Here is a 14,154-nt window from a genome sequence, read left to right as displayed (position 1 = left end):
TGCAGAGTTAGCGTGGAGAACCCATGATTTTGTTGTAAATGTACAATGACAATAAAGGGCTATTCTATTCTATCATATTCTATTGCTGTTGGCTCTGAAACAAGGCATTTCTGTTTTAGTCATTTATTCAGCAAACCTTTCCATAAATTTATAGAAATCGTGTCTTTTGACATATTTCCATGTACTTAAGAATCATGTTATTAACATATATAAAATCATTCATTTCAACTGACTCAATTTTAGAGTGTTTCTCTACTCTATGATATCTTATATACACTACTGTTTTACTTGAGGGAGTTGATGTTGTAATTAGATTTATTTGCTGTCTGGATTAAATTGTTCTACATTGTCTCATGATGTGTATTTTCTTATTCATAGTTTTTTTCTGACCTGCCATGGACATTTGCATATGCTCATTAATATGCACTGTCCCTTTAAAATGAATAAGTAAATATCAAGATTTAAGCCAGCTACAGCAATATTTACTGCTCCATTTGACATTTGACAGGAGCATTGTTTTCTTTTTATCATATCAGCATGATTTAAAAAACAAACAAACAACAACACCATGAATATGAGCTGTTTGTACTTTCAGTTTATTTCTCCCTGACAATAACAGTGTGATGACAGGAAGCAGGTTTTCCGCTGATCTGGAGTGATGCAGGAGGATTTGCCCTGAGGATGGAAACGGACAGGGTGAGCTGGGGAGTCAGGGTTGGTATACTAATCAGTACTAAGAAGCTGTCAGGACCAACAAGTACTGTATCAGTGCTAAGGAAAAGGCTGCAGAAGATGATGTGACAAAAAACATATCAGGAGTTAATTCTCATCACCAATATTTTCATAAAAAGAAGAGATAACAGCTAGCTTGATTGCTACAAGTTCTCACTCCTCACTCTTCACATTCTCGTAAGAAACTTGACAAAAGTTCTTTTTGTAAAGACAAATTGACAAGTAAGAAAAGAAAAGCGTGTCAGGAAAACTGGGTCTGATTAGTACAGAAACCCGTTATTATTAGTTATACAGGACATAAGATTTTTATCACTTGTGGGGACCAGTTTCTCAAAGGATTTCTAGACTATTTAAAGTATGGTCAGTGATTTTTCTTGGCCAACATGACATCTTCAAATTGTTTGTTTTCACTTCCAAACACAAAACTACTGAGTTTTCTATCCAAGAGAACAAAAAAATAAACTTGAAGATTTTCTGTGTATTTGGTTTGGATAAAGGACTTTGCAGTTTTTGTTTACTTTACTGCTGACTATTGGTTTCATTTCAAATATGTCTGTCTGACTCCTGAAATTTGATGTTTTCAGATACAAAAAAGCTGCAAACTGTTGTCAAGTGAAAGCAGTAAGCAGTTTTGTCCAGTCATATACTGTAGCTCAGTTTGATGGTTGAACATTGGCTGTGTGTCACCACACACGTGTCAGTAGGGATCACATCCTATGGCAGGCAGTGAGCACCGCCCTCCCACAGCTTAACCCAAAAACGTCATGGCTACACTGGGCTGCTGTGGCGAGAGGTGAGGAGATGAATCTGAAGAAACATTTGATGATAATCTGAATCAACAATGTTAGCAACGGCATGCTGTGACATCATTATCCTAAGGCTTTGAGAGAACTAATGCAACACATCTTTGTGTTGACCCAGCATCCCATCTGAAGCCTGCAGCTGGGAACATCAGGATGCATGTGTGGAGTAACTTAGTCCATTACACACATAGCTGTGTGACCAGTGACACATTCAGCATTAAAAATAAGCCAGCTTTTTAATTCTACTTCTATAAAAGGAGGTCTAGAAAAATAGAAGAATTGATTGAAAATGTCTTTGTGTTACACAACAACACAACAGGAACACAACAAAACTGAGCTTGACAACTAGCTTGAGGAAATCTATTGTTATATATTATAGCGGTTTTCTTACAGCACCTTCAACTTCAATGCTTTAGACAAATCTCTCTACCCTCTGACCTGTAAGCTCAACAAAAGCACAAGAATAAAATAAAAACTAGAAAGCGAAAATTTCTGAAGAAATTTTAAGTGTGCCTATGCCGCCACTAATCAGTGTAGTTTGCCATTCAAACGGCTACAGAGAGCAAAACTCAGCAGAGCAGCCATTCTCCACCATGAACTATGGTAAAACCAAACACCGCTCGCACCTCACAGATGACAGCTTACAGTTTTGTGTAAAGATGGGGTGACTTCGTACAGCCCCGATTTGCAGACGCTGTGCGCAGAGGTTCATAAGCAGACCCGACAATGTTTGCATGAACACGCTTTGAAGCATTACGTTATGGACCACTTTTCACACATAGTTGCTGTACCCACACAGCCGGCTGTAGCTTTCATCTTACAGCCCGACACATACCCAAAAAAACAAAAACAAAACAAACAAAAAAAAAAAACAGAAGAGAGAGCACAGACTTTACGCCTGAGAGGCGTGATTGCAGATGCCGCTGAGATGGGTCCACCTCCCCTGCAGCGGCACTGCAGACCACGCCCTGCCACACACATCAAACACGTAAAATAAATATTTATGCACTTTTGCATTCACTTTTTGTTTTTTGTTATTTTTACACAGTGTTCTGAATAAATCCAGCTTTGTGTCTTCTTCCATTCTACCTGAAGTACGGGACAAACTGTGTTCCTTTTCAGCTCAATACGAAACGTGTAATATTTTCTCTGAATGCGGGACGATTCCGTTTGCACGGGGCGGTTGGCAACCCAATAACTAACCTTATGAATACAATAAAGTTCACCATCAGTAACACAGCACCCACCCAGCTGTACGACTTATTGGTCATGTCCAAATTCATGGGCTGCATCCTCCTGAGGCCACATTTGTAGACCGATTACGTCACAGCAACGCGCCGAAGGCTGTTCAAATTCGTAGACTGCACCTGAATGCAGCCGACAAATGCGTCCTCCTTTTCCCCGAATTTGAAGGATGGGTCGGGTGTGTCCTTCGTGGCCCACCATATCCCAGAACTCATAGCGCGGCCCAGCCAAATCAGAATCAGAAAGGGTTTTATTGCCAAATGTTGGGCAGGTTTACAACATTAAGAAATTGCTGCGGTGCTTCAGTGCAGACATACTGTCATAAATTATGCTTAAATAGACATGAAAATAAGAATAAGAATTAAAAGTTAAAAATTAAAAGTGCTAAATAGATAGGTATATACATGATATATACACATGAGTGCAGGTGGTGATCAGTGCCAAACATGGAATGATGCAGTCAACACAGCGTAGGGTCATGTGTTAGGGGTGGGAACAGTCATAAGGTTATTGTTCATGTGTCCAACAGCAGAGGGGAAGAAACTGTTCTTATGGCGAGAGGTTCTGGTGCGAATGGACCGGAGCCCCCTGCCTCCAGTTTCAAACTCCAGTTTCCAGCAATGGCGGCTGCTACTAAGTTTTAAAATTACTCTTACTAATCTTTCTGGGTCACAAAATAAACTTTTAACATATTTTCAGGCAAGAAAGTAGCTGTGTAAACATCAAATATCTGCTCGGTTTATCAAGATATCGCATATTTGCCAAAGTGCTTCAATGTTTTCGGAGACGTCTGCTACCCACCAGCTCGACAGCTAGCCGGGAGCTCGAGGGTTACTGATGCGGCCGAGAACGGCACAACTCCCGGCTCATCATTTTCAGATCATCGCGGACTTTCGCTACTCGGGTTAAGTGTAATATATAATTCACTTAGACAACCTATAAATGTTATTGTTGGGCTTTTTTCAGTGTTTTGTTTGTTCGTGAGTAAATCGGTTTGGCTGAGATTAAAGCTATTAGATTAGATTAGATAAAATAAAACTTTATTAATCCCCCTCCTCCTTGGTTTTTACACAGCTGACTAAACGTCAAACAGAAACCTGATTAAACAGAAGTATGAGACAGTCGAGAATTTACGCCAGTGTCCTGTTATATTTTAGATATCAAGAAGCTGACGGCTGAGTTTATAAAACTCCACCGAGACAGCGGCGATGCTAATCTGAAGGCTAGACTGTCCAATTTCACGGCAGTTTACTTCCGGCCTACCCGACCTCCTCAGGAGGATGCAGCCCATGAATTTGGACACGACCAGTGTAACTGATTGTAAAAAGTCAGCACAACGAAAATATACATAACATCTTACCTGACATTCAGTTCACCGGACACTCGTACCGGCGGCGTGAGGGTGAGGGGGGTGAAACCAGACAGAGAACCGCTGCCCTCCGTTGTAGCTCCGCGTTAGCCACCACCAAACAACCGAGTTATTTTTTCCACATCGAACAGCATCTGGACAATCCACCACCTTTCACTGTTCTTACCGTTACTAAAATGAATACATGAATCACCAGCCCATATAAATGAAAAATAAATCCAGCAGCCAACCAAGAGTCATTAAGAAAGACTAGGGGGTGGAACGAGAGCGTGAGCCGGCCTATGTGTGAGCCAGCCCGGCCTGGGTGTCACACAAGCCGCGCTAGCCAGCTAGCCGGCTAGCTGCCATGCGGCGCTAGCAGTAACATCGTGAGAGATATGGGACTTCTTGATAAAATATGGGACTCCTTGATAAAACGAGCAGATATTTGAAGTTTACACACCTACATTCTCGCCTGAAAACCGGTCGATCAGCGGCCGCCTCGCATGTTTCTTTCCCCACATACGAGGGGAAAGAGACACATACCGGTGGCTAGCTAGCTCCGCATTAGCCACCACCAAACAACTCAGTTAGTTTTTTCTCATCGACCAGCATCATCGGCCCATATAAATGAAAAAAAAAGTCCAGCTAAGACAAAGACTGTTTGCAGAGCGATCGGGGATGAAAGGAGTTAGAGACGCCAAGCCTGGGTGCTTTTGAGTGAAGCGGCGCTAGCCGGCTAGCTAGCCAACATCGTGAAAAATCTGTTGCCAATATGGGATGTCTTGACAAAACGAGCAGATATTTGACGTTTACACACCTACATTCTCGCCTGAAAATATCTTAAAAGTTTACTTTGTGACCTAGAAACACGAATAAGAGGAATATATTAAACCAAGTGGCAGCCGCCATTGTTTGACTGGGTAGAGGCGTGCTATGAATTTGTAGGATATGCAGTTTCCCACCAAGCATACACCCTTGCCATTACCGTAACTATTCAATGCTTCGCGCAACCTTAAGAATTCCAATGGTTCCTGAAAGCACCGACGCTGTGCGCGCCGTTGATATTGTCATCATTATGGTAATCCAAATACGGGGACATACCACTAGAGCAGTGGTTCTTAACCTTGTTGGAGGTACCGAACCCCACCAGCTTCATATGCGCATTCACTGAACCCCTCTTTAGTGAAAAATAAAATGTGATTTTTTTACTGGTGCACAAAATGAGCCATGCATGTCATGGCGAAGGCTCTGCCGAACCCCTGAGACCGACTCACCGAACCCCTAGGGTTCGATCGAACCCAGGTTAAGAACCACTGCACTAGAGTGAGCCAACACACCACAAATTAAGTTTCACTTACATTTGAAGTTAAGTTTCACTTTGCTAAGTTTCACTTTGCTTCCCATTCATTTCAATGGGCAAAAACTTGCATTAAAATATTCATATTTAAAAAACTATAGAAGTAATAAACACCAAAAGTCATAGCAACTCATTCCAGCTCCAGCCACACAAAATGATATAACATATGTGAACCTTGTCTCAAAACTGTGGGGCGAATTACGGTCCAAAATTTCAAATAATAATAATAAATCCGAGCAATAGTAATAAGTGTGCCTTTTGGCATAGGCACACTTAATAAAACGTCGATAAAAGACCAAATATTATTATTACTGTTTCGCTATCTTGTTTTGTTTTTAACTAATGTGCTCTCTTTTATAATACTGATGGAACAGCAGAGCTGGTAGGTGCAGATCTCATTAGTCCTTCTGCACAGTCACTGTTACTGATAAAAAGAGGGGGAGAGACACAGGATTTTATCCCACATAAAGCATGAAGCAAAAGTAGCATAGTCTTTGCTGGTGAGACAGAACGGATCAATGATAAAAGATTTCGCTTACTATAAATGGTCAACACAAACATACAGATCTAAGTTGAACAACACAACATAAATTGTATTATGGCATGATTTTTCACGGTTCTTTTCCTGAATGCAGAACCGTTCAAAAACTACGTCTTTCATGACTCCTTAGGTTTTTTAAAATAGATATCAAATAATTTCATAACCTTGAAAATTCCAGATAACCCCGTAAAGACTGCATGTTCTTCAAGAACTATCTTTATTATTATAGCATATTATCTTTATGCTCCAAGTATTCCCGCAAAAATGAAGATTAATGTTTCACATCAGTGTAAACACTGAGACATTGTCCAGTTAATCCTCTCGGTGCGAATTGTGACTTCTGACATAAAAAACTGGCAGAGATATAGAGAGAACAATATTAACATTAGGAATGTGAAAATGGAATCTGGGGCAAAAAGGGTGAATAAACATAGTGATTAAACCATCACAGATGGAACTGGCTTGGTAATAGCCTTTTCTACACACACGGAGCAAGAGGGAGTGAGAGAGAGAGAGCTTTAGCTGAAAGCTAGAAGCACAGTGGGGTGTGTAGTGAATTGTTTGGTTGCTTGAAAAAAATACAGTTAACCTCCTAAGACCCGAACTCTTCTATGGCATGCATTATTAATTTCTCTTTGATATTTTGTCACGGCTGCCGGGGTGAGCCCTGTGGTGAAGGAGGAAAAGGACCCAAAATGCAGGCAGTTGACTGGTGATGAGAGTGACGTTTATTTACAGAAGTGGCAGTGACAGAACAGGCAGTGAGGAATGACAAACGACTGGAGAAACCTAAACTGGGAAAACTAAACAACAAACCTGAGAGCACAAGAAACGGGGCGCGTTGCCGCAGACAGAGGAACTGAACACCATGGAACACAGACAAACCAGCAACAGACAGGAGAACACACAGGGCTTAAATACACACACCAGTAATCAGGGGATGAGAGACAGGAGGGCAACACACCTGGGAGAAATCAGAGCTGACGGGACAGGGGAAACGTAACCTGAACACACTCACATGAGAGGGGGACCTTCAGAATAAAACAGGAAACTCAGACACAACCAGACAAGACACTGAACTAAACAGACAGATTCACAAGCAGACAGTGTGACACCATAGACAGACAGAACACAGTGGGACCAGGGCAGGCACAGAACAGAAACCTAACAAATGGCAAATCATAACAGAATACATACTCAGAATAAACAAAAGCATAAAGAAACACAAAACACTCAGTCGGCAGACTCAGGACCATGACATATTTAGTCTGATTGGGACCTGATGAATGTAAAAACAAAGAATTACCAGATTTTATTTTTTTTACCTAAATTTTGTTTCTAAGAAAAATGAGAGCCACATATGAGGATATTCATTTAAAATTTCGATAGAACAGTAGCAGTATAGTGTCCTCGTAAGTGGATATTAGGCCCCTGTAGAGAAAGGTTAAGTATTTTGGTCTAAATAACCCAAAATGTGATGTCCACATATGTGGACGCCAGGTCCTAGGAGGTTAAAGGTTTTGTCTCTGTCGTCAAAGCACATTGTGTTTCCTCTCCACAAGCATTTGAAATAAGTCAGAAACTCAGACAGTGAAGTGGCGGGTTGGGGGGGATTGGGTGGAGGAGGAGGGGGTATCAGTTCAGGTTTGGAATTTAACAAAAGTGGAATATTTAGTAAAGGCACATAAGTCCTGACGTCCTGTAGCGCATTCAAACTTGCAGCTGTTCACTTCAGATTTAGGTGTTAACACATGCTCACTATTTCTTGAAGCTCCCACACAGGAAGAGGCCCATTTCATCTGAAAGAAAACAGCAGGGACTTGTGCCTCAAACCTGCCACCAGCTAACATCAAGATATGATGGAATGACGAAGAAGGTCAGAATGAATGACCATAAACTGTATTTATGTAGTCAGCATTTTGTCATAAAAACAGACTGAAGTGATCTGCTATCTGTGGTGCTAAAAAAACGAGCAAATTAATACAACTAAATGTCTAGATAGGGGATGAATACGGGAGAATCTGCCACGAAGCTAAGGGAGGATTCAAGGTCACGCAATCCAGCCCTAACTATATGCTTTAGCAAAAAGGAAAGTTTCTAATCGTAAAAATAGAGAGGGTGTCTGTCTCCTGAATCCACACTGGAAGCTGTTTCCACAGAAACCAGAAAGCTGAAGGCTCTGTCTCCCATTCTACTTTTAAATATTAAATATTTTAAATGAACCACAAGTAAACCCGCAATCTGCAAACGAAGTTCTCTAATGGGTGATATGGTACGATATCCATCATTAAGATAAGATGGGGCCTAATTATTCAAGACCTTGTATGTGTCAGGAGCAGGATTTTAAATTCAATTCTGGATTTAACAGGGAGCGAATGAAGAGAAGCCGATATAGGAGAAATATGCTCTCTCTTTCTAGTCCCTGTCAGGACTCTTGCTGCAACAATTTGGCTCAACTGAAGGCTTTTCAGAGAGTTTTTAGGACATCCTGATAATAATATCTTAGAAGCCTAGAAGTAATAAATGCATGAATTACATTCAGCATCATTCTGAGACAGAATGAAGAAAGCAGTCCTGCATATTTGTTTAATATGTGCATTGAAGGACATGTCCTGGTCAAAAATGACTCCAAGGTTCCTCACAGTGTTACTAGAGACCAAAGTAATGCCATCCATAGTAAGACTTCTGGTGTGTGTTGTCTGGCTTCATGGACAGTTAAAGCTGTGTGTCATCTGCATAGCAGGGAAAATGTATGCTAGGCCTTCTGATGATCATTGATGATCATGATCCGATCATTTAGTTTTACTAGATGATGGCTGTGCTAGTCAGCCTCTCCTGACACTGCCCCAAAAGCCAAAAACCACCCTACCACAGTTTATTTTGTCGTCTACCTTTATGTGGTCAGCTAATCGATGTTCGTTCATATTCTTGCAGAGGACACATCCCCTTCTGATGCTTTAAATACATTATAAAGGGATGTAGGGTACTTCTTTAACAATGTCTCCTTACCTGATTTACAGAATTATAGTCATGTTTTATCTTACTCTATATTTAAATTGAATGTAATTAGGACATTATACCTTAGTGGCTTCTTATCTTAGTGGCCCTCCTTAGTGCCTGTGTGGTGCCACATTTGCCTCTTTTATGAAAAATCCATTCTTTGGCTTGATTCTAGAAGGAGGCAAAAACTCAGCCTCAAGGGGTAATGAGCTAGTGTACTTCTCAAGCACTGGTCCAAAGCTTGGATAAGAGGGATGTTTTTTCCAAGGAGGAGTATCTAACAAAACACCTCTTGAGGTTGTGAAGGCCTAGCAGTGTCTCCACTTTCTGAGGAGCCTTAGGGGGATCAACCTGAAGAGGGAGCTGCTGACCATCTTCTTCCGCTGCTAAATTGAGAGTGTGCTGACGTATTGCATTTCTACGTGGTTCTCGAGCTGCACCACGGCACACACAAACGCATTACAAAAGGTTATTAACATGGCCCAGAAAAGCTTTTACAGCAGGGCTATAGCCTTAGTCAATGCTGATACCTGATGTTATTTTTGCACAAACATTTTCTTACCTGCACGTACTGTGCATTTCATCTCTGAACATACTGGATATTTTATCTTCTTCACATATTGTATGTATTTTATTTTGTATAAGTGGCATTGATTTATTGTGCTTTGTCTGTCGTCATCACCGATGTGGGACAATACTAACATTTTTTGTACTATTGTATAAAATAAAACTGTGCAATGACTACAAAGAGTTAAACTTGAAAGTTGTGCTAATGCAAACATGAAGATCCCTTTACTGTGGCAACCCCTTGGGAAATAAGGGGACTACACAAAGTGCCTCTATACGGTATAGTGTCCTGTAAAATAAAACATATTTTTAAAAAGTACCCAAAAGAGCTAAAAACCAACTACAAAAGTTGCTGATCAAAATTAATGTATGTAACGTGATGTAACTTAATAGCTGGGAGAAGATTTGCTTCTTCTCTTGGTTTCATATCATCGTAAACAAATTATATTTAGCCAGAGAGACATTTTAAGACATCAACTAGGCCTTTTAGAAACTTGAATTAGGATGTTTCTATAAATTATGATATGTTCTAGACATATTAATTACTCAGTTAATCAAAAAAAATCTCATTCCTGTTCCATAGCTGAGGTACAACTGGCAACACTGAGCGGACTAGGGAAAGCCTCTCCCACAGCAGTTAGAGCTACTAACACATTCAGACATGACGGCCGAACAGCAGAGAGGAAGAGACGAGCATGGGAGTGTGTCAGAAACACAAATGAAGCATGAAGTGTGTACAAAGACAGAATAAGAAGATGGCTCCTCCATTTATGACAGAGTCTCCCAAGATGACAGCCCATCCCTCCCCGTTTGACCGACTTATTCAAGCATAAAAACCCTCGGCGTTCCAATAAATGTCTTGTTACTGTTTGATCTCATCAGTGTCACTTCCAACCCTGACTCAACACTTGCCATGCATCACCAATGCATTTTAAAACGTGTCCGTGGTGATGGGGAGGGTGGAACCAAACCCTTGAGCTTATCTGATAAATCAGGTAGCAAAGTGAATGACAAATTACCAATCGCCACAAAAAACAGCTGCACAGGAGCATCTGAGCACTTCAGATATTGAGGGAAAAAAAAGATTAGTAGCATGTGAATGTGTGTTTAAGTCAAACACACATTCACATCTTCTGTGTGACTCAGAGCACTTAAAGGAGAGCATCAAAGCCAAGGGTTTTTCAAGGCAAATAATAGTTTTTAAGCAAATAATGTATTCATCATCACTTAGTTATAGAAATCCAATGGAAAAACACACGGACTCTTCCCAAAAAAAAAACATCTGCTGAGTGGGTGGACGCCTGAAGGACATAGTTTAAAGAAGTTTGATTGAGAAAAACATGAAACTTTAAGATAGAATCTAAACAGATGAAAATACACTATCTTCAGTCAATAAATGTCAGAAAATATAACTTTCTCTGATTGATCTACAACATGACTAAAATTACTAAACTTTATTTTTAAAGTATATAATTACAGGGTACAGCGTAGTGGAGGTAGTATCACTATTGAAAGGGACAACTGTATTTTCCAGGAGTGACTGCAGTTCATTCAGTAGGTAGAAAATTCACCACATTCACTTTGCAACCCCTGCAGCCGAGCTGGAAAATGATAAGTGCCTAGGAACCTAGGAAAACCTTGGAAATACAACATTGACAGAGCTGCTTTGTTTTATTACTTCCGGCAACACAGAAACATGTCAGTGATAGAATCCAGTGTAGCAATATCTCAACAGACTGGAAACATATACACTCCTGCAGCGCAGATCTATAAGGTGAAGTGAAAAGATTGGCGATAGATTGGTTGGTGGTTATGAATGAGTTGCAGCTGCATTGACATTCAGAAGGTCTATAGACAATGCATGTTCAATTCCAACAGGAGAGGTAAAAGAGTCATGTTAATTGAAATTCTCTGAGATGGACAGGAGGGGAGTGAGAAAGGCAAATAAGTGCTGGAGTGGGGAAATAAGGCTGAATGAAAACCTCCAGAGTAAGAAATAATTAACTGGAAGGCATTTTAGCAATTTCAAAGTCAAACTACATGTAAATGCCCAGGCTAAGACTTGAAATAGTTGCATGTTCCTTTTTTTGACTCAACTTACACTGCTAAAAGAATTAAAGGAACACTTTGAAAACACGCATCTCAATGGCAAGAAAAAACACATCCTGGATACTTATGCTGAACTGAGTAATGTGTTAGAAAGGATGCCATGTTATTTGATGGAAAGGAAAATTATCAGCCTACAGACGGTTGTATTCAAATAAACTCTAAAAATCAAAATGAATAAATGATATACCATGCTAGTCCATTTAGCTAAAATTTTATTATAGCAATTAAAAATGGAAAAAACTCAATAGTTTTTTTTTGGCATGCTCCTAACGAGACGACAGATGATGGCTCCTTCCAGATCTGGACAGATATGATCTGGACAAGATATGCCTGCATACTCTCAGGAACCCAGGCTGTTCATGCTGAATTGTGTTACAGGCAGGATATCATTTTTTGTGGCATCTCCAGATGAATTCACACCTGTCACATGTGCTCAGGGAAAATTTGTTCTCATCTGTGAAAAGCACAGTGCGCCAGTGTTGTTCTGTTAGTCTATGGCAAATGCAAATCGAGCTTCACTGTCCCAGGCAGTGAACACAGAGCCTAGTAAAAGATGTCGGGCCCTCAGGCAAATTCAACTCAATTCAGTTTTATTTATATACTGCCAAATCACAACAACAGTTGCCTCAAGGCATTTTTTCTATTGTAGTGTAAAGACCCTAAAATAATACAATCCAAGATTCCTAACAGTGTTACTAAAGGCCAAGTTAATGCCGTCCAGATCAAGTATCTGGTTAGACACTGTTTCCAAGATTTATAGAGCCAAGTACATTTAGTTTAATTTGAATTCAGATAAAACTAAATTCAAGATTAGAGATTAGAGATCATCCAGGTTTTTATGTCTTTAACCTCCTAAGACCTGAACTCTTCCAAGGCATGGATTTTTAATTTCTCTTTGATATTTGGGCTGGTTGGGGCCCGATGAATGTAATGAATTACCAGATTTATTTTTTTTTTTACCTTATTTTTGTTTTTAAGAAAAATAAGAGCCACATATGAGGATATTTGTTTAAAACTTTGATAGAACAGTAGCAGTATAGTGTAAGAGGATATCAGGCCCATGTAGAGCAAAATTGAGTATTTTGGTCTAAATAACCCAAAATGTGATGTCCACATATGTGGACGCCAGGTCCTAGCAGGTTAAGACATTCCTGCACTTTAACTAAATGGTGTTTGTTATCTGGCTTTCTTTCTAGCAAGGAAAATGTAGGCTATGCAATCGAATGATACTGCCTAGGTGAAGCATCTATAATGTAAAGTGAACTGGTCCTAGCACAGAAACCTGTCGAACTCCATTATTAATCTTTGTGTGTGAAGCAGACTCCCCATTTACATGAACAAACTGGATTTTATTAGACGGATACAGCGGGTAAAATAAGTATTGAACAAGTCAGCGATTTCGTAAGCAGATATGTCTACAACTGCTGCTTACATGAAATTCTCAATGTTTGTAACAACCCTTTCAATCAAACCATATCCATAAATTATGTTATGTGTCTTGACGCATGCACAATCATCCAGGTAAGGAAATTCCAAAAAGTTGATTCTGTTCATCTTGATGAAGCCTTTTCAATGGGAGAGATGTTTCATCACTCAATCCTGAATTCTTCAGTTTTCAGTCACTTGGATGAGTGACGAAATGTTTCTCCCACTAAAAATGCTATGTCCATATGAACAGAATCAACTTTTTCTGATATGGTATGTGTCATAATGAAAAATGACATAGGGAAAAAGTAATTGAAGACATAAAGAAAAGGAAGTGCAAAAAGGCACGAGAAGGCATGACACAAGCTGAAATCTATCAGTAATTTTTCATTTTTTCAGCATATGATACTGGCACGCTTCATATAATTGAAGGAAGGATGAATGGAAAATAGATAAATAGAAAAGAGATATTCTTGACAAAAAATCTGCTAACATCTACCAGGTTGATGAAGATGAATGAGTGTGGTTGTTGTCATCTGGTGAGAATTTGACTGTAATAGCACCTTTAGAAATATATTTACTTGGAAAACTGGTGACATGTTCAATACTTATTTTAATCCCTGCATGACTGAAACTTGTGCTATGCTGTACCTTTAATACTCAACTGATACTACTTAAAAAGGACATTGCTCTGCAAATGATCAGTTAGCTGTTTTACAACCTTCAGAGGCCACCCTCATGAAGTTTGTTTCTGATTGTTTGGTCAAACACATTCAGACCACCTGCTGGAGGTTATTTTGTAGGTTACTTTGTCACATAAAGCTGCAGATACTAGTTCTGCTGAAGAATTAAAGACTTTCTAGAGGTTTCCAGGCCTCCTAGAGTAACGCTGTCTGAATCCTGGAATGTCCTCTTGACAGTGGGAGACACAGCAAACCATTTCAATATGCAAAAGATGTGTGGGTTGACAGACCATTTTTCAAAAAATTATATCTTGAAAAGTTTTCATTTCTTTGATATATGA

General features: G+C 39.8%; 1 protein-coding gene and 1 long non-coding RNA gene across 3 annotated transcripts in view; both read right to left on the bottom strand.

Annotated features, from left to right (window-relative positions):
* LOC113026231 (metabotropic glutamate receptor 8-like) overlaps positions 1 to 14,154 on the bottom strand; it is a 154,547-nt gene that overhangs the window by 114,104 nt on the left and 26,289 nt on the right. The gene's annotated exons all lie outside the window — the stretch shown is intronic.
* Positions 574 to 4,932, bottom strand: LOC113026234 (uncharacterized). The gene is made up of 2 exons (XR_003272896.1): positions 4,141 to 4,932; positions 574 to 675 (listed from the first exon to the last, which is right to left on the bottom strand). It is a non-coding gene; the product is annotated as an uncharacterized LOC113026234 (long non-coding RNA).

This window comes from Astatotilapia calliptera, chromosome 7 (genome assembly GCF_900246225.1).
Source record: "Astatotilapia calliptera chromosome 7, fAstCal1.2, whole genome shotgun sequence".
NCBI classification, from domain to species: domain Eukaryota; kingdom Metazoa; phylum Chordata; class Actinopteri; order Cichliformes; family Cichlidae; genus Astatotilapia; species Astatotilapia calliptera.
Note: the sequence above shows the minus strand (reverse complement) of the source record. Positions and strands in the feature narration are given on the sequence as shown.